This window comes from Amphibalanus amphitrite, unplaced genomic scaffold, assembly GCF_019059575.1.
Source record: "Amphibalanus amphitrite isolate SeventyFive unplaced genomic scaffold, NRLGWU_Aamphi_draft 000986F_arrow, whole genome shotgun sequence".
In the NCBI taxonomy this organism is placed as follows: Eukaryota; Metazoa; Arthropoda; class Thecostraca; order Balanomorpha; family Balanidae; genus Amphibalanus; species Amphibalanus amphitrite.
Window position 1 is genome coordinate 1 of NW_024882480.1, and position 24,886 is coordinate 24,886.

Here is a 24,886-nt window from a genome sequence, read left to right on the forward strand (position 1 = left end):
ATCCTTTATAAGATTTCTACATAATTTATGATGCGATTTTGTTTTCTTGAACGCTGCGAAAGCCAGTGGTGGTTTCCCAGGACGTGTGACTGGTCTGCCCATTGCGTGTCATATGAGCCAATGATGTGGCAGTCGGGTGCCCCTAAAACCAAAATCATTAATTGCCGTGTGTGTACTGTGTACCTACAGGGTGATTTTTTTTAACTGTTAAAAGTAAACGTCAATGGTGGTCCCTAAATCGAAAAATCGCGTGCAAAAAAGCAATGCACGTGATAGATAAATCTGGGACATTTTGTATGGTGTCATCATTTGTCCCTTTTGACCGACGGCCTCGGCCCCAATGGAGCCTGAAAATGCCCACCAATCGGGCACGCATGGTCCACCGCCGTTCAGTAAGGAACGACACAAAACGATGATTCTGAAGCATTGAGGCAGTTCGAAGCATACGATGATCAAGGAGATACCTCAGAAGACGTTAAATAACGCATGAACAAGCTTGTAGTCATAAATAACCTTCAAACGGTCCATCTGGCGTATGAGCAGCTTTTGAAGAATCAGTCTTCAGGGGAAAGAAAAACAGCGAGTCAGACACCATCAGGGCCGCCAGTATCAAAATCCTCGACCTGCCCTCCCTAGACTTCTAGTTTTTGGACCCAGCTATGGCAGATATAACAAGAAAACATTGGAAATATCTGGCAGAGCTGAAAATGGGCGATAGGAGCCTTTTCAGTCCGCCTAATGAGTATGAGAGTCCATGGTACTGTTCAACACGTGCTCAGGCGGGCTGAGTCGTGTCGGTGAGAGAGGGGGTAACTTCAAGCACGAGTAAAATACACGATGGACGTTCCTTCGCATCGTGTCTGCATGAAATCAAAATGTCCCAGAATGCTCGTCATCCTGGCATATAATTTTGCAAGATATATTTGCATTTTAACCCCACTAGACCTCATTACTTTTTAACAAGTAAAAAAAATCACCCTGTATATTTGTGCCTTGTGATTGTGTATGTACAAGGGGGGTGTTTGAACACCCCTCCCCCCTGTGGTTTTTCGCGAATATCGCCGCCGTTTTTGGCACACCTTATCATACATCAATTCTACACATGTAAAAATTTCAGACCAAGGTCGTTCAAGGTCAGGTCACCAAATCACTTGAAGTGACCTCACCTCATAAAAAGTTTCAATGTCTGCCACAGCTACACCGAGTGACCCATCGCTTTGAAACTTTCAGCGATTCCTAAGATCAGTAGTATGTATAAAATGTATATCTCGGAATTTTGATATCGGTGACCTAAGGTCAGGTCAATTTTGCGACCTCCCCATCATAAGTCAATGGGAGAAAATTGAAAGGCGCCTCTTTTGGACGAAAGCCATTATAAACACTACCGAACACTGAATTACAAGGAACTTAGACACACTGAGCATTAAAATGGTATCCATGACCCCTGTTTATGCCCTTGAGGTCATCTCAGGTCACGAATGGTATCTAACAGTTTTTCGCGAATAACTTTGATAGAAGCATGATAGGGCGATGAAAACGCCTTAGATGTGTTCAGCTCGACGATACGGATCGACTGATATGCAACATGACCCTTTCCGGTCAGGTCATGACCTTGACCTGAGGTCAAATTTTCAAGTTGACCTTCCAAGGTCAAATAATGGTTCATTCGATGCGCTTGACGAGAGGAACACGATGCCGGTAAAAGTAAGCTAGTGCAAAGCTTGGGTCAAAAGTTATTACAGAAAAACTGTTTCCGAAAAAATCGGCTATTTTGGCAGTTTTTGCCCCCTGCAGGCCAAAACCGTTGACGCTAGGTCAAATCTGAGAGAATTACTCAGAAATGGCGCTAATAGGGCTATCGAATGCGTTTTCCGCGGCGCTCTATTGCTTCCCGAGTTATGCTTTGGCATTTTGGAAATTGTCGACATTCGACCTGAAAATCGGCGAAATTTTGACTTCAATGACCTCTGGTGACCTGACCTTTGACCTGACCTTTGACCTGACCAAAAAGTGACTGAAGTGATGTTCTCATTATTTTTGGCGCGCTTTCGAACGCCGCCTTCCGCGTATCACTACGTGGTCCAGGAGCCGAGTTAGAATGGGGGTGTTCAACCCCCCCCCCCCCCAGCAGGGCGTAGAAATCCAGGATCCCCAGCGGGGCGCTGGTTAAAGGAGCTAGGCGCGGATACAGGATTTTCCTTAGGAAGGACACGATTTCCAAGGGGGGGCTTGACCTTCAGGGGAGGGGCTTGACCTCCAGAGGTCCGGGGGGCTTGACCTCCAGAGGTTGGGGGGGGGGGCTTGACCTCCAGGTTAGGGCAGTGGACGGAATTCAGGGGACGTGATCGACATCTGTTTTTGTCTATGGCCAGGGCGTCCAGGGGACCTGTCACCTGTGCTGGTGCCAGGGACCCGTTTTTCCATTGGGACCAAACTAGAGTTCTGCACGGCTGCAATTTTCCACAGCCTAGCCGCCCCGCAGCCATGGCTCCACAGCCACAGCCGCCCACAGCCGTGGCAAACTGTGGGCAGCCAGCCGTCAGCCGGCCGTGGATACTTTCAATGAAATGCAACCAAATAGTATATAATAAGTTGTTTTTAGTTGAAACATATAGCCAAAGGCACATTGCAATGGGCTATAGATTTTCAAGCTCATGAAGCATCATAGGTTAAGTGGTTGTGTATCTGGCTTTAGGCGGAAGGCCTGAAGCCTGATGCGCATCGCATGCCTACACAAGCCCTTGCAAGGGGTTAAGAAAGATGGGTAGGTAGGTAACAGAAAACATAAACAACGAACCAGAATAGAAGCACTAGCAGTGTGTAGACATCTAATGCCAAATCCTGAAGCATGGTTGTGGGACAGAACAACAGACCCTGATGCTTTTCATTATCAATGTTAGGTATGGAAAATGAAACTGAAGTTGATGGACTGTCAAACAGTGATTGTCTAGTCAAAACTCTTGCTTCTTTCTAACCTTGCATATTTTCTGGGGTGTGATATGCCAGGCTTGAAGCAGCCTTCTGAGCAAGTCTCAAACTAATTTGATATGCAAGGCATCAAAACACTAGTGAGCATCCAAGAAAGAAAAAACATTCATCTATTTTGATTTTTCCAAATAATGATCTTCGCTCAAATCCCCAAGGACGTGCGAGCCACAATTGCCTGTTTCAATCAAAAATTTTACTTAAGTTTTTAATGACGTCAATAGAAAGGAAGTGGCAATAAATTGTTTTGTTTCACTATAAACAGCCATAAAAATTATAATTTTTTTAATAATAACGCTATGCAGTTAAAAACTTGCTCTAAAACAAAGATCAAGTATCAAATTTTTACATTTTTAGAAGAAGACGTCATTTTGTTAGTAAAGTCAACAGCTCGCGTAAAAAATATTGTGTTCAGGGTTTTCACCGTCATGTGAATTACGTGTTCAGGGTTTTCACCATCATGTGAATTAACCGTAAGTAAGGTTCATGCTCACTTATAATCTACTTCCATTGGCTTCATTGATCGGCATTTTCTGGTAGCGGTCACTCACACACCAGTTAGAACATAAAGCGCCAGTTTTATATTACGTAATTGGACTTGCCCGAAAATCCAGAAATTCATCTAAGAGGTATTTAGATAATATTTTATTAAGCCTTTACCTGCCTTTACCTAGGCATGATTTCTTTTTCTATTACCTGAAAGAATTATTGAACGCTCGTCTTCAATAGCTGTAAGGTGCTCTCCTAATGACCAGGTGAGATTGATTTGAGAGGGATGTGACAATGCAACATGTTGCATTTTCTGAAACTGTCAAGCTCTTGATGATGAAGGAACAATTGGTACCTATTATTAGTATTCTGTACCAGAGTGCAAACTCCCCTACAGCAAATGGTAAAACCATTACAGGTTCTCAAAGGCTTCACCACTTTCAATGTTGCTGGGCATCCTTTGCATGATTTTTACAGGCTAGACTGCTTATCAGAATGTAAGATTAAGGATTTAAAATTTTATATTTGAGTACTTAAGATTGAGCTTGAAATCTCACAGCCGTGGCCACAGCCGTAGCCGTGTTCTTGGAGATATTTGCAGCCGCCCCGGCCCACAGCCGTGGGGCTGCAGCCAGCCGCGGCTGCAGCCGGCCGGTGCAGACCTCTAGACCAAACAGTGAGGGACCACGTGAAGGGGGTCCTTGATATACCAAGGACCCTGTATTTCTAGGAGTTAGTAGTGGCTCAAGAGGACCTGCAGGCGAGGTTAGGGGTCCCGGATGACCGGGCGCCTGGCTTCTGGGCCATGTGCTGCTAGAGGCCTGGGCTGAAAGGGGTCCTAGCTACATGGGGCCCACCCTTCTGGTTACCCGAACTGGGTCCTTTCGGGGAGCCGGCCAATCAGGGGACCCGTGCCGTTGAGTGCCCAAGTACCAGAGACCCACCCGTCTTCGGGGGAGGGGCTTTGACCTTCAAAGGGCCATGTTGGCGGGGAACTAGGCCTGCAGTGGCTCGTTCTTCCAGGGACCCGGGCAGCCAGATGGTCTACATATGTTATTACACCTGTTTGCATTTGCCTTTGACAGATCTGGATAACTATACAGTATCAGTTCGGTAAAAGTCATTCATCGTGACTATACCTCCATAACCAGTGTCGCCTCCTATATGCATAATGGTTAAACAGTTAAATCGGTCAAATGTAAAGGTATAGTAAAGGAATCGACCTGTGCTGCTGGGCCCGTCCTCGAAGGCCTGTGCTGCCGGCGTTGTCGGGAGCCCTGGATGCCAGGTGCCCGATAGGCGAGAGCCAAGTGCCAAGCGCTTCTGGGGTACCGGGCCTTTCGGGGGCTCGTCGGTCTGTGATACCCGGGGCACGGACTGTTAAGGATCCGAGCTGCCGGGGATCAGAATACCAGAGGGGGACCAGCCATCAATTACGTAGGGGCCAGCCGGTCAGGATCAGGGGCCCGCGTCCTGCTAGTGCCCGTCCTGTTAGGGTCCCGGTGCCAGAAGATTTGCATGAGCCATCACCCCTACCCTTTTGGATGTTAAAGCGGGCGTAGCCGGAATGGCAGCCTACTACCTACTGCATCCTAGTGACGTCACTGGGAGCATTCAGCTTTAACCCGCGCCCTGGTGGGGTCTGTTTATAACGCGACCTGGTTGGGGGGGGGGAACTATTCCCCCTCGTATCTCCGAAACTACTGGACGGATCCGCAAAACTCAAACGGCGTTCGAAAGGCCTGTCAAATTTGTCTACGGAAATCAAATTTCATTGACCTCGGGGTCACCGATGACGTCACAGGTCAGGTCAAAGATGAAATGTTTCACCGTTCACGGGTCTTCTAGGGAATGCGCTATAACACCAAGGAAAACGCATTTTGTCGAGAATCAGCGATAGGGCGTCAGTTGCCTAGTAGATATGTTACTATTAGAGGTCACTGACAATACCAGGTCAGGTCACCAAGGGTCACAGGTCAGGTCACATGAACCCAACTTTACTAAGGTTGTGTGATGCATGTTTTATGGCCAATTTTTCATTTCCAACTCAATGGTGTTGGTTATAAGACTATCAGGTACGGCTTAGGTCACTTTCTGGTGAAGGTCAGGTCAAGGTCAGGCCAAAAAGGTCAAATTTTAAAGTTGATAGTTTTGCATAAAATGGGTATTGATTCGATGCAGCTCGTCACGGGGGAGTCTAATGGTGGTCTTTGTTTTGCGCTACGGGGTCTAGAATTGCTAAAAATTGAGTTTGAAAATTTGACATCATCAATTTTGAACAGTTTTTTCGCTATAACTTCGCCAAAAAAGAGGTATCAATCTCAAATTTGGTATGTGGATAGAAGGCGGTAAGGACTACCACATATATTCCGGTTTTTGCGAAATTCAAAAAACGTTTTGGATTTTTCGACTATTAAATCCAAAAATTTTTTTTTTGATTTTTGGGATCAAAATCCAAAAATTTTAAAAATCCGAGATGGCAGTTTTGTAGCCCTGTCAATTCTACAGCTTTTATGTCATTTATGTTTATTTATGTTTTATGCTTTTTTATGTTTATCATTTTTCTGTATTTGCAAAGCTATAGGCCTGACAGCTCTTCCCGCGAAACCTTTTTTGGTTCGAAAACGGCAGAACATGATGTTACTCTGACGTCATTTCCGGCCAACCTATCATAGCCTTTGGAAAAATTTTTGGTCACAATGTGTAAAATTGATGTCCGGGAGGGTACTGAAAGTTTGGTGACGATCGGCGCAGCGGTTCTGGAGATATATCGAAAAGTCTGGAGGGGGCAAAAAATAGCCCCCCCCCCCCCCCCCACCAGGTCGCGGGTTAATATTGTGTACCCTAGACGCTAACCTACTAGTTGAATTTTTTTTTTTTTTCATAAGAGTTTTTTAGTTTTGACTGGTGTACTACTTAAGTATAATACCAAAATGGTATCCTTTCAGGCCAGATAAGGTCAGGTCAAGTCAACCATTATTATGACTAAGATGTCTGAATGACATAAAATCCCTAAGCCCATCATCGTATTTCCCTTCAGTTTTCCTTCGTTCCAACGATACCCATGACGACCTATTTAACAAAGTTACTGTAGAGGGCAGGCCAGGTCAGGTCAGGTCAAGTCAACACTTATTATTACGCATATATCTCTGCATAACTGTATTTTAGTACAAATTGTCTCTACTTTTATGCCAAGGAACATCTAAGCTTTATCTGGCAACCCATTACACTTATGGTAAATCACGATCCTTAAATCTGACTTCTGACATTGCCGTGATCTAACCTGACATTTGATACTTCCAAAATTGTGTACACATTACCCTAGGTGTGCAAAAGTTTCCTGTTGTGTGCAAACTTTTGCATCCTGTTGTGTGCAAAAGTTTTGTTTTGATACACCCAGACATTTAGAAGATTTTTGGGAAAACGTTAAGGGGGCAATAAAGTCCCCCCACCGCGTGGAAGGTGGCCTGGAGGCCCACCGCCTGCTGGGTTAACTTCGCTATCTCTCAAATATAATGTTAAGGTGGGATACTGGTCTCGCAAAACAAAGACCACCATTAGACTCCCCGCGACAAGCTGCATCGAATCGATACCCATTTTATGTAAAAACTAAAAAAATATCAACTTTCACCTAATTTGACCTGACCTTGACCTGGCCTTCACCAGAACGTAACCTAAACTGGCCCCAAATGTCGCCTAACCCACATAATCGCATTTGTCATGTAAAATGGACCATAAAACATGTATCACACGACACTTTTATTGTGAACCTCAGTGACAGTAGCGGCGTAACACCTTCAATTAAGGGAGGGCACTGCCGACTTTTGGTCCCATTCTTTCCATGCAACGCCCATAGGGCTAATGTTAAAATGCCAAAATCAAAGGGGGGCACGGTGCCCCGGTGCCCTCCCCGTTCCGCCGCCTATGCTCAGTGACCTGACCTCTATGATCTGACCTGGTATCAGTGACCTCAAATAGCAAAAGATGTGTTTGACGGACAATGCCCAATCGATGATTTTCAATGGTGCTCCTTTTTACTCGTTTTTACAACACATTTCTTGAAATGCCTGTAAACGGTGAAAATTCGAACTTTGACCTGACCTGTGACGTCATCGGTTAGGCCGAGGTCAATGAAATTAGGTCACAAGGTAGTTCCCTGTTAGCGCTATCCAAAGCCGTTTGAATTTTGAAAATCGGCCGGTAACTTTCCGAGATCTAAGGGGGGTGGGTAAGTTCCGCCGATAGACCTACGGGCGCGGGTTAAGTCTGAACGGTATAGATGGCTCTTTGTAAACTGTTTTAGTAGTTATGAAACGCAGCAGTTTAGGCCTGGTAGTGGTACCTGTCCCGGAGCTGTCTATTACGTTTTGGTGGGCGACCTTCCTGACTGACTGGTGTAACTGTACCAATGCAAGTATGATGCAGAAAGAATGATGTCAATATAATGTAGAACGATTTAATGCAGAAAAGCGTCCTGCGAACGTTAACTGCTTTGGTCAGATCCTAAAAAGAGGAAGTCTGTCATATTACAGGGTCATAACTTCGAAACCAGAATTTGCTTATACAGTGTCCCAAAATTTGTAGATGTGGGTGGGAAACGACATCGAAATGCAGATCATTTTCCACTCTCACCTCCAGTTTTCAAGCCCAATTTTCCACTCCCAATCCCACCGAGAAGGAGCAATTGCGGGAATGGTTGTTTTACATCTGTCACAGTTGTAGATAGATTAATGTTTTTGATCATTTTCCCACTCTTTTTGGGCCTTACCTGACCGACAATTTTCACTTTCATCCTTTTTTTGGTCAGCAATTTTCCCCTCTGACACCCAAGCAAAAATATGATTTTGGTACACTGTGCTTATATGTATCCCCACGGTGAAAGGCTGGTTCGGATGCCACTCATTATACATTTTTTTAAGGCTTTGTGCAGTAACACTAAAATTGGCCTTTGTTTTTATTGTTAATGTTTTGCGTCTTCCAGAAAACCTCGGCATTCCTGTACCGGACTCTGCTGGCGCTCACCTACAACTGGACCTGGACAAAACGGTGGCGGGAGCATCAGCTGCAGACGCACCTGTACCGGACTCTGCTGGCGCTCACCTACAACTGGACCTGGACAAAACGGTGGCGGGAGCATCAGCTGCAGACGCACCTGTACCGGACTCTGCTGGCGCTCACCTACAACTGGACCTGGACAAAACGGTGGCGGGAGCATCAGCTGCAGACGAACCTGTACCGGACTCTGCTGGCGCTCACCTACAACTGGACCTGGACAAAACGGTGGCGGGAGCATCAGCTGCAGACGCACCTGTACCGGACTCTGCTGGCGCTCACCTACAACTGGACCTGGACAAAACGGTGGCGGGAGCATCAGCTGCAGACGCACCTGTACCGGACTCTGCTGGCGCTCACCTACAACTGGACCTGGACAAAACGGTGGCGGGAGCATCAGCTGCAGACGCACCCGCTGCAGACAGACCAGCACACTCGCCCGCTGCAAATGAACCTGCAGAGGACGCACCTTTGATTGAAATGCGAACGCCTCCGCTACAGCGGCACAGAAATCGGATGGTGGCCACGCGTGAAAACATGTCGTCATTTAACAAGGTTGCGCAAGTTCTCCCCACGATACGTGTACAAAATGATTCCAATGATGACAGACTGGATGACGTGGTGTCAGACACAGACTCTGATCCTGACTGGATGCCTCCCAGCAACGAGTCTGCTGACATGCTTGACCGGACGTGGTCCCTCGACGAAGTGTGTGAAATATTTCCTGAAGTGAGAGGTGAGATTCTTCCCAATTCACCCGATCACGCAGATTCGAACCCATCACTGCAGTCACACGCCACCTACTCACCTGTCGCGGGAGCATCTGCGGACGCCCTCTTGCCACCCGCACCCGCAGCTGCAGACGCTTCTGCCGCACCTGCCGCACCCGCACCCGCTGCAGATACTTTGACGACCCAACCTGCAGTGAATGTACCGACAGCGAGTACATCTCGCGAGGATGAACCTCACCTGGAAGGATCCCCCAGTCATGGTGTCTTTTATAGAGTGTCGCCTACTGCTAAAACGTACGATACAATAAACTCATGCCTGTTTTGTAAAAAGAAAATCAAACAGAAAATGCGCCGCCATTTGAAAACAAAACATTCAGACAAACAGCAAGTGGCGCATGCCATGACGGGGACAGCTGATCAACAGGACAGAAAGTTTTCCCTTCTTATCAGCCGGGGTAACTTTGAGCACAACTTGGAAGTACTGGAAGCTGGAAAGGGGAACTTATGTTGAAGAGGAGACCCAAGAAGCCCGACATACCAGTCACCAAGTTCCTGCCATGTCCTGGATGCCTGGCGTTTATGTTGCGTGAGGACCTGCAGCAGCATCATCCAGTTTGTCCTGCAGACAACATGGACAGTCTGGACAACGCAATGATCACCACCAAGGCGGAAACCTGCTGCGCAGGTTTGATCCAGGAGACGTACCTGAGTTCGTAAGGGAGATACGAGACAAAGCTATAAGGGACGTAGTTTGTGGCGACAGAACGTTGGTGGCATATGCCAACTACACCGTAGAAAGCAAAGGAAAAAACGAAAACCACTTGAAGCCAATAAAAACCAGAGTGACCAAACTAGCCAAAGTTCTCCTAGATGTACGGACAGGAAGAGTCAGCCAAACCTCACTATGGATGAGCTTTGTGACGCTCGATACTTTGACGACATTGTGCATGTGACAAAGCAAGCAGCGGGATACAGGGAAGGCACTAAGCTGACCCCACCAACGTTCCTAGTGCCTACTGTGCCAAGAACAGTGGGAACTGCGTTGGGGAAGGTTTGCCATGTACTACTGGGCGTCAGTATGCGAGAAGGAAACACGGAGATGCAGAACCGAATCTCCATCTTCAAGAGACTGCTAGAAAACGAATGGGGCGATAAAATGGGGCGCGCCTCACTCGAAACATTGAATTGAGAAAACAGAACGCAGAGAAACAGCTGCCAACCACCGAAGATATGAAACGGCTACAGAACCACCTTCAGACCAAACTGGCATCCACGATGGAGTCTGTGAGTAGAAAGCCTAGCGTCAAGTCATACAACACCTTGGCGTGCGTAACAGCCGTCAGCCTCATGGTGTTCAACAAACGTAGAGGTGGAGAGTCCATGAAGATTCGTGTCCGTGATTACACTTCAAGAGCGGCGTACACCCAAAACGAGACAGTCGTCAATTCGCTATCAGACTTGGAGAACAGATCATGGACAAGATGTGCCTGATCAAAACGCGTGGCAAACGTGGAAGGACTGTGCCGGTTCTCATACCACAGATGGAGAAACGGGCGATCGATCTTCTGGTTTCTCTCCGTGAGTCGGTGGGTCTGCGTGATAGTGTACCAGAAGAGGCGCTCTTCTCAAAGGCTCCGGAAGGAAGACTCGTAAACGGGTGGTATCAGCTGAAGAAAGAATGCAGAGATGCTGGTTGCCGAGACATAAACGCCATCACTTCAACAAATATGCGCAAATATCTAGCCACGATCGCCCAGATCATGAACCTATCAGAAAATGAAATGGATCAGATTGCCTCACACCTCGGACACGATATAACCGTTCACAGAAAATACTATCGCCTACCGGACAGCACAGTAGAACTCGCGAAAATAGCGAAACTTCTACTGTCTACCGAAGAAACGCTTGGAGCCAATCTCGACGATGATGCTGAAGGTCAGTACCATTTACCATTCAGAATACTAATTTGTCTGAATAACGCATAAATAGCTTGTTGGTAATTACCGGTTGTTCTTATTTATTAATTTTACCATTCTCAGGAAATACATGTAATTGTAAACGCTAAAGCAAGCACAATTGAGCTGGATGTCACCGTGTTTTTCGGGTCGGCCCCATACATGTCCGCTTTAATTATTGTCGTTCTGTGCTTCAAAACAGATGTGCACCGCATGTCAAATCCTAGCATGTACACCAGCATGCGTGGCCTTGTCCACTACACCCGCGCAGCCCGTGGAATGAAAAGTGAAATTTAAGTGAGGGCCCATTTTCGACGCGACGATTTTCGACCCGAGGCATCAAGTGCTGCGGCTTGTTTATTCAGAAGCTGTTCTTATCTCCGTAACTGTAACACATCTGATTTACATACAATAGTTGCGGCCCAGTAACACTGTCCGCAGTTCGTAAGGTATCGAGATATTTATCCTTAGTACTTTCTGTTGTGTACTTTCGGTTGTGTTTGCTCTGTCACACTGCCACCAGCGGTCCTCGTGTGCCCTATCACTGTGTTGGGTCATAGTGTTTTGTCTGTGTGGCCGCCAGGAGCGTCAAATGCAGTCGGCGCTACGGCTGGCCGTGTCAGCGACCCACCTGCTCGGCCACGGCCAACAGGCAGCCGGCTCCGACGTCAAGTAGGCGCTACGGTTCCTGACGCCAGCAGGAGCACTTGACCAGCAGCTCACCGCCACCGCACAGGACCTGGCACAGCTCGGCACAGGTACACGATCTTATTGATCTGATGCTTCATAACGCTTGTCATAGTTTGTTTCACCTTCGTGACCTTTACTTAAGGTAAATACTTAAGGTTAATACTATACTGATAAGTGCACTGATTGTTTATGTGTCCCTATTAAATTAGATCATGAAATGAGAAACTTTTACTGTTCGTGTGAATCGTGATCGTTCACTCTGATCCAGCACGGCAGACCAAAGTGTTCGTGTAATCGTCAAGTTCACTAATAATTGCGTATCTGATCGAATCGTTTCATTAACCGGAGGACCAAAAGAGTTCTTTGGTGAATGTCTATTTCTTGAATATTCACCACACAATGCACGTTAATCGTATCGTACGACGCCGGCGCCGTTGCGCCGGCGGAGCCGCGTCGCCGTCGTCGTCGCGTCGCGAACTGCCGAGCCGGCCGGCGTCGGGCCGGTCATCGCACACATGTGCCCCAGATGACCACGCGGGCCCCAGTACACCACGTGGGCGGCGAGGCTCGGCTGAGCCCGCCGATCGCTGCCGTCTCCTCCACGGCACAGTACGTTTTCTCTCAAACATGGCCGGCCCGAATTTTCGCCTCGCTCGCGGAAATTCTAAACGTAAGAGAGAAAACATTAGCGAAACAACAAACAGCTGCTCGCAGGCAGTGTCTCTGTCTGTATCGTACAGCAATAAACGACCACTAAAGCTAAGACTGTAAACTACGTCGGCTGCGCCGCGCGTCGGTCCCGATCTAAGGCTGCTACACTCTAAGGCTGTAAACTTCTAACTCGTACAAGACCAACCGGCTAAATGAGCCAGGAGCGACACTGCGACAGTGTGAACGCTGGCGACTGTCGGACGGCTCACAGCTGTTGGCTAATGGCTAAACACCAAACACAAATGACCGGCGCACAGAATGAACGACTCATTCTCGCACACGCACACGTTAACACCGCGAATGGCGGACGCAGTAAACACTAATAGATGGCCAGACTCCGACACTACTCGCCGGCGGCACAGAGGGGTCGTAAACGACTCACCTCAGTCGTCTCACACGCGCACATTACCACTCTGAGTCCATTTACTGTCCGTCACCGTCGCGCTCGAGACGGCAGAGACCAGAGACCGACCGCCTATTCCGAATTTCCGACCAGTGGCGGTGGCCACTAACACTTTGACCACCTGCACTCGGCTGTCGGCGCCAGGGAACACGGTCACCACTCGCTCCAATAGCCAGTGCCCGCGAGGCAGGTTGTCCTTTGTCACCAGCGCTAATTCGTCGAGCTGCACGTCTGCCGGGTCTGCGCGTCACTTCACCCGTGTGGTGAGCGTCCGGAGGTGCGGCCCGGGGCCGGCTTGCCCACTTGGAAGGCTGTAGGTCACTCGTCGGCGTCGGCGCTGGCTGGGCTGACCGTTTCCGGCACGGCATGCAGGCAGGTGTGTACCGCTCCGCAGCGGCCCTGCCACTGATGACCCAGAATTGGTGCCGCAGGTGAGTCAAAACGTGCTCTGCGCCAGAATGGGAGAGCTTCTTGTGTCGATCGGTGACTATCAGCCGAGTGATGTCTCCGCGTGCAGGTAGAATCACCCGGTGCTTGACCTTGAAGTCTAGCTGAGCGTGGCGCAGCTGGCCCCCGACTCTTAGAAGGCCGCTCGAGTCCAGGAAGGGGTTAAGCCGGTGCAGCTGGCTGTTCGGGGGAAGCCGCCTTCCGTGCTGGAGAGCGGCGATATCATCGCCGAAATGCTCGGCCTGTGTGCTGAGCAGCCAGACGCGCTCAGCTTCTCTCAGCTCTTCAGCAGTCAGCGGTCCCGTCCGCCGATCAGCTGCTGCCCGGCTGCGGCTGTTGTAAGCGAACCTGCGCACCCACGCTGTCACACGCAGCAGCCTGAGCCACGATGAGAACCGGCTGGGGTTTATGGCCGGCTCAGCTCCCCTGATGACGCAGGCTGGTGCTCTCATTTCGGCCGTTTCCTCGTCTCTCGGGCGCTCTGTCGGGCGGGGCGGCGCGGCGGGCCGGTCCTGAGGACGGCGCGACAGGACGGCGCGACCTTGGCCCCACTCTTCGCCCGGTGCCACCTCAGCCACCGAGCAGCCTCGGCTGCCTATGTTCGATGAGTTCAGTGACCCTGGCACGTTTTGCCATCGAGTCACTTCCGAAGCGTCCTGGGTTTCCTCGCTGACACGGATATGGTGCACGTCCTTGTTGACTGGCAGGTTCTGGTACGGCGCGCGGCCGGTGACCGTCCAGCCGAGCAGTGTTCTCACGGCGCACGGCGCACCCGGTGGTCCGTCGATCACCTCACGTGCCACGATCAGTTCTATGACGTCAGCGCCCAGAAGTACTTCTACTGGACCTCGAGTCGCACTCGGCAGATCCAGGTCAGCGAGATGAGGCCATTTGCCCTTCTCCCGTGACCAGTCCATGGCGTGATTTGACACACTCAGCGTCGGCGTCGTTTGGGCGTTCCGTATTTCGTGACGTGTGCCACCGCTGCTGACAGGCTCGATCACGAAGGACACACGGCATGATCTGAGTTTCACTTCCGTTTATGGTACTCAGGACCGAACTGTCAATGGGTCCAGAGATGCCGAGACGGTCGCTCAGGCCTTCGGTCACCAGCGTTACCTGGCTCCCGAGGTCGAGAAGCGCGTGGGTCGTGCAGCGCCCAGCAGGACCATGCACCGTTATCGGCAGTGTCTGCAGCAGCACCTTACAGGGTGGCTCGACCACCGCAGTGCCGACATGTTTCACTGGTGACGGCGCGCTGCCGGCAGCACTGCGCCGTGGAAACACACGGCCTCCGTTGTGCAGAAGCGTGTGGTGACGTTTTCCACAGTTCTCGTGTCCACAGTTTGTACCGGACGGGCACGCGGCGCTGATGTGACCTCGCGCGAGACAATTGAAGCAGAGTCCGTTACAACCGGCAACCTCTGCTCTCTCGCTCGCTGTCAGCTGTAGGAACCTGTCACAGCGCTCTACGACGTGTGTCCCCTGACAGAATACACATGCGTCCTCACTCGCGACCGGCGCTGCCTTTATTGCACTAATTTTCTGTTTTACGACCTCTCGGGGCGCGGCCGGCGCTAGCGCAGTCGCGTAAACACGCCGCTGCCGGCTCTCCCCACTGTTGACCTCGGCCTTGGATTGCTGGTGGCCCGTCAGGGTCAGGGACGCACGCCCAGCAGCCACGTAGCCGCGCAGCCAGCTGTCCAGGTCGGGGAGCGTGGGGCGGACGAGTCCGTTGTGCACAGAGTGCTCGCCCCATTTCAAAGCCAGCGCAGCAGGAAGCTTGGAGATCACGGCTGTTACATTGGTGGCAGCCGAGATGTCCGCGTCGTAGTGAAGGCACTGTAGCACACGAACCGCGGTGCGAAGGTCACGTGACAGCTCTGTCACAGCCGACATATCACCATCTTTCACCGGCCGCGAATCGAGCAGTTTTTTCATCGTCGCGTGAATGACCCGTGCAGGGTCACCGAACTCCTCCTCTAGCTCACGCATAGCCTCACCGTACAGAGAAGAGTCGCACAACATACCGCGCACTGATTCCTTGGCCGGCCCGGTGAGATGAGCCTGGAGATAGGTCAGGCGCTCGACGTCAGTCAGGTCGTCTCGATCGTGCACTAGAGCCCTGAACAGCGCGATCCATCTCGGCCATTCCAGAGCGGAGCCGCTGAACTTATCCAGGGTCACTCGAGGCAGCTGTGGAGTCGTTTGCTGTCTCACGGGCTGTAGCGGACGTCGTGCTTCCTGCTGGTGACGGTCGTCGTATGGCTGCGCGCTCACCAGTTGTCCGTACTGGGAGGACTGCTCCACCCAGTCCCGGGTGCGTGAGGACCTGTCACCCGGCTGCAGCGGCTCACGCAGCTGGGCGGCTGGCTCACTTGGAGCTGCGGCAGCAGGCCGAGCTAGAGCCTGACGGTCGACGGCAGATGGCTGGTGATCATACTCCTCCTCCTCGAGCAGCTCCAGCTCCAGCTGACGGCGTTCCGCTTCGTCGGCGAGCTGTTGAGCTTCGAGAGCTGCCCGCTGTCGTGCCAGTTCCGCCTCTTACCGCGCCCGCTCCGCCTGCGTCTCCGCCTCCTGCCGTGCCCGCTCCGCCTGCGTCTCCGCCTCGCGACGCGCCCGCTCCGCCTGCGTCTCCGCCTCTTGCCGTGCCAGCTCCACCTTTGCTGCGGCCGCTCGCTGGCCCTGCTCCGCTGCGAGTTTGCTCAGCGCGGCTCGGCGGCGGGCTGCGCTGATGGTGGACGACGCTGCGCTGCCGAAGGTCTCGCTGCGGGTATGGCATGTCCGCGAGCTGCGCGTAGATTTCGCGTCACACTGTGCGACCGCCCTTGCGTCCGACCTGGCGTTCGATTTCGCGTCGGATTTTGCGTCTGACATCACTCCTTCACTGCACTCGCGTCCGGACTGTACGTCCATTCACTCACTAGTTCACATACATCCGGCCCGGAGGACCAAAATGTTCGTGTGAATCGTGATCGTTCACTCTGATCCAGCACGGCAGACCAAAGTGTTCGTGTAATCGTCGAGTTCACTAATAATTGCGTATCTGATCGAATCGTTTCATTAACTGGAGGACCAAAAGAGTTCTTTGGTGAATGTCTATTTCTTGAATATTCACCACACAATGCACGTTAATCGTATCGTACGACGCCGTCGCCGTTGCGCCGGCGGAGCCGCGTCGCCGTCGTCGTCGCGTCGCGAACTGCCGAGCCGGCCGGCGGCGGCCGGCCCGGCGCGTCGGGCCGGTCATCGCACACATGTGCCCCAGATGACCACGCGGGCCCCAGTACACCACGTGGGCGGCGAGGCTCGGCTGAGCCCGCCGATCGCTGCCGTCTCCTCCACGGCACAGTACGTTTTCTCTCGAACATTTACCAAAAATACAGTCAAAGAACTTCACGAAAAGTAAATTCAGCTTGCCTAAAACGCAATGTTTTTAGATGACCTAGGTTGTACAGACACACAAACCCACAGACATACAAACACATATCAGTGACCTTGACCTAACTTGACCTGAAATGGCCTCAGCCAGCCAAAACCTAGTCGGATAGTGTAACAAAGAGGTTCTTGCTGGCTTGGCACCACAATACGTCAGCGTCATCGGTATATGATAAGCAGCGCACTTGATATCCAACGGTGACCCCAAACAGCAACATTTTTTGTTTGACCTGACCTGGAAGGTCACTGACTGACCTGAGAAGGTAAAACTGTGTATCATTGGATTCGTCTCTTCCCAAAAAAATCTTTTTAGTCTTTACCGCGAAGCTCTATCTCCAGCAGGAACGAAATGGCGCGGGGGTGGCAACCCCCCCCCCCCCCCCCCATGTGCGTTCTAGGATGGGAAAGTGGCATGTGCGGGCGAGGGTTAAATTGCGTAGTTGAATTCACATGCTGAACGAACTTCATCATCGGAACTTGTAGATCGTATAACAAAATGTGACCCGGGTTGCAATGTACAGTACATTCTAGGTATGTCAAGGCGTTAGTGTGACTGGTTAGTCAATCTGGTTGTGAATTTATCGTTGGTGGGTCCAGTGAATAATTATCAGCTTGTTTACTTTGTGTCTCTTGTTCTGGTGTAATTGCCTGCATTATCTCTAAGTCATTCGTTCCATAGATATTTTATCTACATGAAGATGCCCATCCAATGTCGAAACACTTTATTTTCTGCCGTCTGACTGCTTTACACTCGTGATCGATGGTATCAGCATTCTCCTTGGTAGAAAACGAGTAAAATGAGATGTTCAAAGGTCATCGACCATCACTGTCGTCAAAATATTTCAGTAAAGTCGTACCCTATTTCGTTTTCGGAAACCTCCTTCGGGGAAATAAATCCAAAGTAAAGCTAAATTTGTCAGTTAAAAGTCGTGAAATCAAGCTCGCACGATGTTTCAGCTCACATTCCCTAACTTGAATTCCTCCAATGAAACGGCAGGATAATAAGCGTCAGGGCATCTCTATGTATATAAGACCTCTATGATCCGTTCTACATGAATGGAAAGATGTGTTCTGGAACAAACGTTGATATTATATCTCTTGATTCACAGGCATGCACATTGACCCAGCAGTGGTGCAAGAATGCGAATGGCAAGCTCTGCACTGATTCCTCCGTTTTTAGCATTAGTGTTTCGCGTAACTTTCCGTTAAACGGACGGGGCCGCCGCCGGCCCCGGCCGCCGCCGTGCGAGTCGGCCGCCGCGCCGCTACGGACGACTGGCACACGCCACAAGTGTGATGGATTTTCGGCCAACGCGGCGACACCGGCGTAGCGTTCAATTGGCCGCGCTGCCCTGACGCTCCGGTGACGGACAGGTGGACCGAGGGCGCCGCCCGCCCATCCCTCCGGACCAGGCCAGGCCGGCCGATCTGAGGGAGGTAGGGAGGAGCCGCGTGGCTGGCCGAATGGACGGCCGCGCCGGGCCATTGTCACTGATTGTTGGCCATTGTCACTGATTGTTCATTGCCGCACCGAGGTCCGGCGATGTCACCGGAATGCCGCCACTGGTTTGAGTTTCCGCGAAACCGGCTTGCCCAGAGATGTTTGTCACTGGCATTGCTATGTGCTATTTGTGATGTTCATATATACCATTCCCGTTACGGAGTACATATCTTGTTTTGAACGTTAAGTTCCGATATACGAACTGGCCGTCTGAAAAAGAGCCGCACGTGCACGATGCTTGTAGATATTCCTGACGACCACGAACCGACCACGAATCAGAACTGCGCCTCTCGTAATGGGAGTGCGAGTAGTTGTTGCGAGTTAGAGCTCCTTGGCGAGTGGCTGACTCTGAACTGACTGACTAAACACCGGTTAGCTGTTTCACCAGCAGTCCCAGTGGAGGGAAGTAGGCCCAGGCGAGCAGGGTGTCGCAGCGTAAGTCCGACGATGGCGGCGCAGTAGTCGAATGGCGTCCACATTTAGCCGACGAAGGCTGCGCTGAGCGCCATACCCGCCTCACCTTATCTCCGAGTCACGTGTTCATGACTGACACGGGCAACCATACGGCCCGTCGTTGCCCACGCGCACCCCAGACGGGGCCGCCAGTCGCGGCCCCGGACACGTCAGTCCCCAGATCTGCAGTGATGTCGCCCGGCTCTGACGATGGCGCACAGCCGCCGTGTCCGCGGTCTCCGTCGCCGCCGCGGTATGCGGCGCTGGGCGGCGACTCGTACATGTCGCGGTCTCGCCATTGGGGGCCGAACGATTCGCGGCTCCCGCCGACCCCGCCGGCGACGAGTTTCCTCCGGCGAGTCCTGCGCCGTCTGGCGTGGTCGACGCTGCCCGGGAGGTTCCTGGCTGGCAAGCTGCTGCTGTGTCTACCGACGCACAGAGGTCAGTAGCTCCGGTGCCGGCCCTGCAGTGCTCTGAGAGAGCGTCGAGACCGCCTAACCGATTCTGTCCCTAATTAAGGTCTTTGTAAATATGTGTTCATCGTGCATCGTTTGTGATGTGAGCCGCGTGATCAGCTGCTAACTGATAATTTTTACTGCGATTTTGCTGTGGTCGTTGCTGGCGAATTGTTTAGTAATGTCGTGGCAAGCTGGTTGGGGACGCCCGTCTGGCTGTTCTGTTGACGGAACGCGCCGATCGACATGGCATGCAGCCATCCAGCGCCTCAAATCGGCGAATCTGTCCAGCGTGGTCTCAATGGAGTGCTGAGCGGTGCTAAAGGACATGGTTATTTTCATGCGTTCTGTTCACAGTTTTGTCGTGGCTGTGCTGTCCGCGGCCGTGCTCCACGGTTGCGACGTCTGCGGCCAAGCTGCCCGCTGCTGAGCTCCGCGGCCGAGCTGCCAGCGGCCGTGCTCTGCGGCCGTGCTCTGCGGTCGTGCTCTGCGGCCGTGCTTCCCGTGGCTGGGCCCTCCGTGGTCCCGTGATCGTGGCCGCGGCGAGGGTGCCGCGACCTGCGCGATGCCGTGCGCTGCAGTGATGGCGCCGCGCACTGTGCAGTGATTTTGCCGAGCGCTGCGTACGCGGTGGGTGCCGCGCGCCGCGCTGTTGAGCGTGCCGTATTCGGACGGTGGCTGCCGCGCGCAGCGTGGTGATTGCTGCGCTCTGCCATGAGTGCCGCTCACTGCCGTGGCCTGAGTGCCGCGCTCGGACGGAGTGCCACGCGCCGTTGTGTTGCGTCGCCTTCTGCCTTTTGATATGTGCTATCTCCGAATTTAATGTTGCTTGTTGCCGATGTTCGCTTCTTTTCGTTAAGAGGGTCGGGTATAGTCGGTCGATTTATTCGCACCGTTTGATTTCGTACCGGCTTCTCTTCTGTTTCTTATTGTTTTCTGCGATGTCACTTGTCCGATTTTATATCTGATTAATTCACGTCACTTAAGTATTTATTTTATATTGTCATAATAACTTACGGCGCTGTTCCTTTATTTTCTGTTTAGTTGCAGCCCTAGTACCTTAATTTCCGATGTCTCTTCGGTTTGTTGTCGCTCGCATGTTCAGAGAGTCCTGGTTGGCCGGCGCGAGCGGCGGTTGTGGAATACAAGCTCGTCTGTGAAGGTTGTGTGTCGGAGCCGGGTTGGCGAGGCGGGACCCGTCTACATTTCAAACACCATTGCATTTCTCTCATCAAGACGCGTCGAATGATGAATAATGTGACCTCAAACATAGGCGCGGGAACCGGGGAGGGGGCAGTAGGGGCAGCTTGCCCCCCCCCCCAACTCTGGGGCCGTGGGGCCGTGTATCTTATGGTCAGGGCGCGTGTTTGAATTTATTTTCGGGGGTTGGGTCACTTAACTTGACCTGGTGACCTGACCTTTGATGACCTGGAGCTAAAATTTTCAAAGCCTGTACGGAAAAGACGTATAATAAGCTGTACCAAACCGTTTTTGAGATGTCAGCGAAAACCTGGGGGGGGGGGGGCGTGAAAACGCCGAGCGGGTTAATGAACCAGTAAGACGCCTTTCGGGGCGATACGCGAGCGAGCAAAAGGATGAGCCCTGCAAGTGCGAAACTGAGTGGGGGTATTTCCAACTGACTTTTGCACGGCACCCTGCCAACCGGTCGCTATCGGTGTATCAAATCTGAGCACAATCGGTCCAGCCGTTCCTGAGATCTGGAAGCGGCACCCTCCACGTGCGCACGTGTAGTACACTTCAACGTTGGTCGTTGACGCATTGAAATACATTGCCAAGTTGCTCATAGGTACTCAGAATTTTCCGCCATTCTACGAAAGCTTGCTTCGCTCGCTCCGCTGGCTCGCTTGTAATAAAGCACGTAAAAAATATGTCAACTTAAAGTGCAATTTAAAAACAAAAATGTACGTCCACCTATGCACTACATTTCAAAGCAAAAAAAAAATGTCCACTTATACCGTTATCTCAAGACAAAAAAAAATATGTCCACCTAAAAGTACAGTCCACCGAAACGCTTTTTTGCACCCAAATTCGACCGGCTACCACATCAAAACTAACCGGCATAGGACAGCGGCCAGTTGATATTTTCTTGCTACCTACCTGACGTGTGCTGCCATCTAAAAGTCATCCTCCCAGCATGCGTAGTTTTCAAGTCCACCGAAAGACGAAATACGCTAAAGTCCACCCATCCCGGAATTTGGAATATGTATGTTTTACAAAACTGATCTGCAATTCACGAACTGTATAAATCGTATCTTGTTAGCGTGCTGGTCTAACCGGCGCGGCCAGTCACGTCGTTAGACCACTTCCGAGCCAAGTAGAGCAGCGCGCTTATGTTGCAGACCGCGCTCCTGGCCAATTTTTGCTGTCGGAAAGGTGCTGGAACCGGTGCAGCTGCGGTGCAAATCACGTGGCGGGATTAGGTGTGAAAATTGAGCGCGCCATAACAGTGATGATGTTCAGCATGGAAATTTGGACGGTTTATCGATTTGATCATGGGGATTTGTTTAAGGTCGTAAATATTCTAATGTAAGTGCATGGCGATCGCATATTCAAATTTAAAGAATACAAAAAGAAAACACGCATGTGATTAAAGAGTGACTGCCATGAGCAATCAGCATAGTGACCCGACTCCGAGGCATCATGCCGAACGAAATAGTGAACATTGCTCAACTAATATAAACGTTCTACAGTAGGCTAAGGACGATGGCAACGCGTATTCTAAAAAAAAAACTGTAGAACCCACAAACCTGCGCGCTGTGTATGTTTACTGTGTATGTTTACTGTATGGTTCACCAGGTCAAACGAACTGCACAGGGCGGCGGCCGTAAATCCCGCCCTCATGCCGGAACAATCTGTATCGCAAGGGGCAGCCACTTTAGGGGGAACCCCCGCCCATGAGCGCTGACCTTTGGTTTCCGGCGGACCTGAAGCCGTCGGCGGCCAACCGCGCGTCTGGCGTCTCTGAAGTGAAAACATTCATTGTTCGCGCTCGCCGGGGTTGTGCAAATGCGGAGCGGCGCCGCCGGCGATTGGCATTGTTCGGCCTTCTCGTGTACTGAACCAGACCATTACAGTGTGAATTCCCGGGACAACTCTGAAAGGCCGAGCCTCGTCCGCAAATGGGTATGTCTCCGCGCCCACACTCAGTTGGAAACTACATACACTTGGTGCTACACAAACATAATGAGACAACCCGCACGGAACTAACAATTACTACTTTCTACGTACGACCATCAGTTGTTTGATCGATGCATAACCAAAACCTTCTGCAACATGGCCTCCTGGAGAGTTCAATCTCCTGGAGGCTATAGGTATTAACTACAAAGACCACCTAAGGGTACATACACACAGGCATGTATGTGCCTATTACAAATACTAATGACCTGCTAAAACTGCCTAGAATAACATACTTGTGACAGCCTGAGCCGATCACCCCCAGGATGTCCGCCGAGATTACGGGCATCCTGTGTATGAAGTGTTTGTCGCAGGCGAGGCCCCGTTCCGATAAAGTCACGCACCTTTTGATATGTAAATGGACGGGCGGAGGGGGAGGGGTGATTATTTCCGCGTGCGATAACAGCGAGATATTCAAAGTTGCTCCGAAGATACTCGATTGTAGGATCATCCGTACTTTGTGGCTCGGAAGAAACAACGACTGATGATGCAACTACAATAAGTGAATGAGGGAGAGAAAAGGGGTTGGAGAGAGAGATAGAGAAGAGAGAGAGAGAGAGAGAGAGAGAGAGAGAGAGAGAGAGAGAGAGAGAGAGAGAGAGAGAGAGAGAGAGAGAGAGAGAGAGAGAGAGAGAGAGAGAGAGAGAGAGAGAGAGAGAGAGAGAGAGAGACTCAAAGAAAAGTAAACATATATTATAATATAAATAACCTCTTGGTCCTTTTTATCAGGCTGTATCAGAGCCTGAAATAAAGATGAAAGATGATACAGCCACCGTTCTCAAGGACACATTTCAGCTAAACGACAGACTTTTGTATGAGTCTAAGACAGTATCAGTTATCTTCAGCATGCAGCATCCACCTCCGAGCTCCAAGTTTGGCGGTAAAATCCAGTCGTGTGGAGGTCTGACCAAACACAGTGCCCGGTTGTCCATTTACCACGCACGAGGACGCAGAGCTACCCATTTACTGTTGCAACCGTGACCCGCCGGCAAAATTGCCTGGCTGGCTGACGGCATCAGTAAATCGCCGTCGCCGCCGGTCGCTGACAGACTTGTTGCGAGTTATGCACGTGGGACGCGGGCGGGACGGCCCACGGTCCTTCTGCCGCCGTATCCGGCCGACCAGACGCTCACCCGACGACACCGGAAGTGGACGAGTTCCGGTCGACCGCACTTAACCTGCCGTGCCGGATGAAACGCACTTCCGGTGTGCAGCCGGGGCGTGAACTCGACCCGAAAGCTGGATCCCGGTTCGCTGATAGGGTGCCGAAAATTGATAGCGTGCCCTCGGCGTGGCATGGAACACATTTGTACCAAATTATGATGTTCCCTATCAACAGTTAAACGAGAGTCATCAGCGTAAAAGTATGGTTAAAAGCAAATATACATAAGGGTAAATGCAGTAACATATTATATTATTGAAATCATAACAGCCAGTTCTAACTTAAGTCTACCTCTACTGAGACGTACAGGGTTTTGTTTTTGGCCATTTCATCCCTGGTAAGTCCCTTCACAACCCCATTCGGCTATTCCCTTGCTTCGGTTTGAGATGGTGACTCGGCTCTGTCCGCTGCCATGTTTGGTGACTCACATCGAGCCAGCTCCGGTTAGCAAGGTCAAGGGGCGTCAGACAGAAGCCAGACCGTAGTCACGCCTCACGGGGCGCGTGCGCCGGCAGGTCCGTGAGTGTGTTTGGGGGAGGGGAGGTTTAGGGAGAGGTCTGCCCAAGGCGGCCTGCCTTCCTAGGAAGTATGAGGAGGTTTGTATGCTTGGGAGGTGATCTTGTATGGGAAGAGCATCACACTAACGATCAACTCTAGGTCATGCGAGTAACGAAAACGCGCCAGTGCGTGGTGCGCTGGACGAACTGCGCTGCGCTGGCCGACCGATCAAAAAGGCCCCAAAGCGTGACCCCCAAAGACCCGGAAGTTATCTCTCCGTACATCCAGCAAACGCACTGCACCGTGACCCGCTGCACGCCGTGGCAACTGCAGCCGCGTCCCAGCCGCCACCATCACAGGGGGCATAATTCAGCGGTGGTCTTCACGCGTCACGCAAGTACCAACTGTTGCAGCCGGCTTTGTCTGCGGCGGGACGCGCGTGCATGTGCGGCCTAGCACGCTTTGTGTCATGACTGTGGGCCTTGCAGAGGCACAGCGGGACCAATTTGGCGGCGGGTGCTGCGTGCACCGCGGCCCGGCGGGGTGAGGCACCGGCTGCGAACTGACAGTGGGCCGTCACAATGGGGCCTCGTCTCCGCGTTGACATCGGGTCACGCCCCGTGACGCAGTCGGCGTGACGGGGCGGGGCCATCGCGACACGAACCATGCGTCACACCGATCGGGACTGTGAATTGAGAGCGTGTGCGTGCTGTGACAGCAG

The 24,886-nt window shown here is 51.5% G+C and overlaps 1 long non-coding RNA gene across 1 annotated transcript; it reads left to right on the plus strand.

Annotated features, from left to right (window-relative positions):
• The first annotated feature begins 10,882 nt into the window (after positions 1–10,882).
• LOC122368887 lies at positions 10,883–20,471 on the plus strand. Its single transcript, XR_006254321.1, has 4 exons — positions 10,883–11,192; positions 11,796–11,970; positions 18,011–19,296; positions 19,668–20,471. It is a non-coding gene; the product is annotated as an uncharacterized LOC122368887 (long non-coding RNA).
• Positions 20,472–24,886: the final 4,415 nt, after the last annotated feature.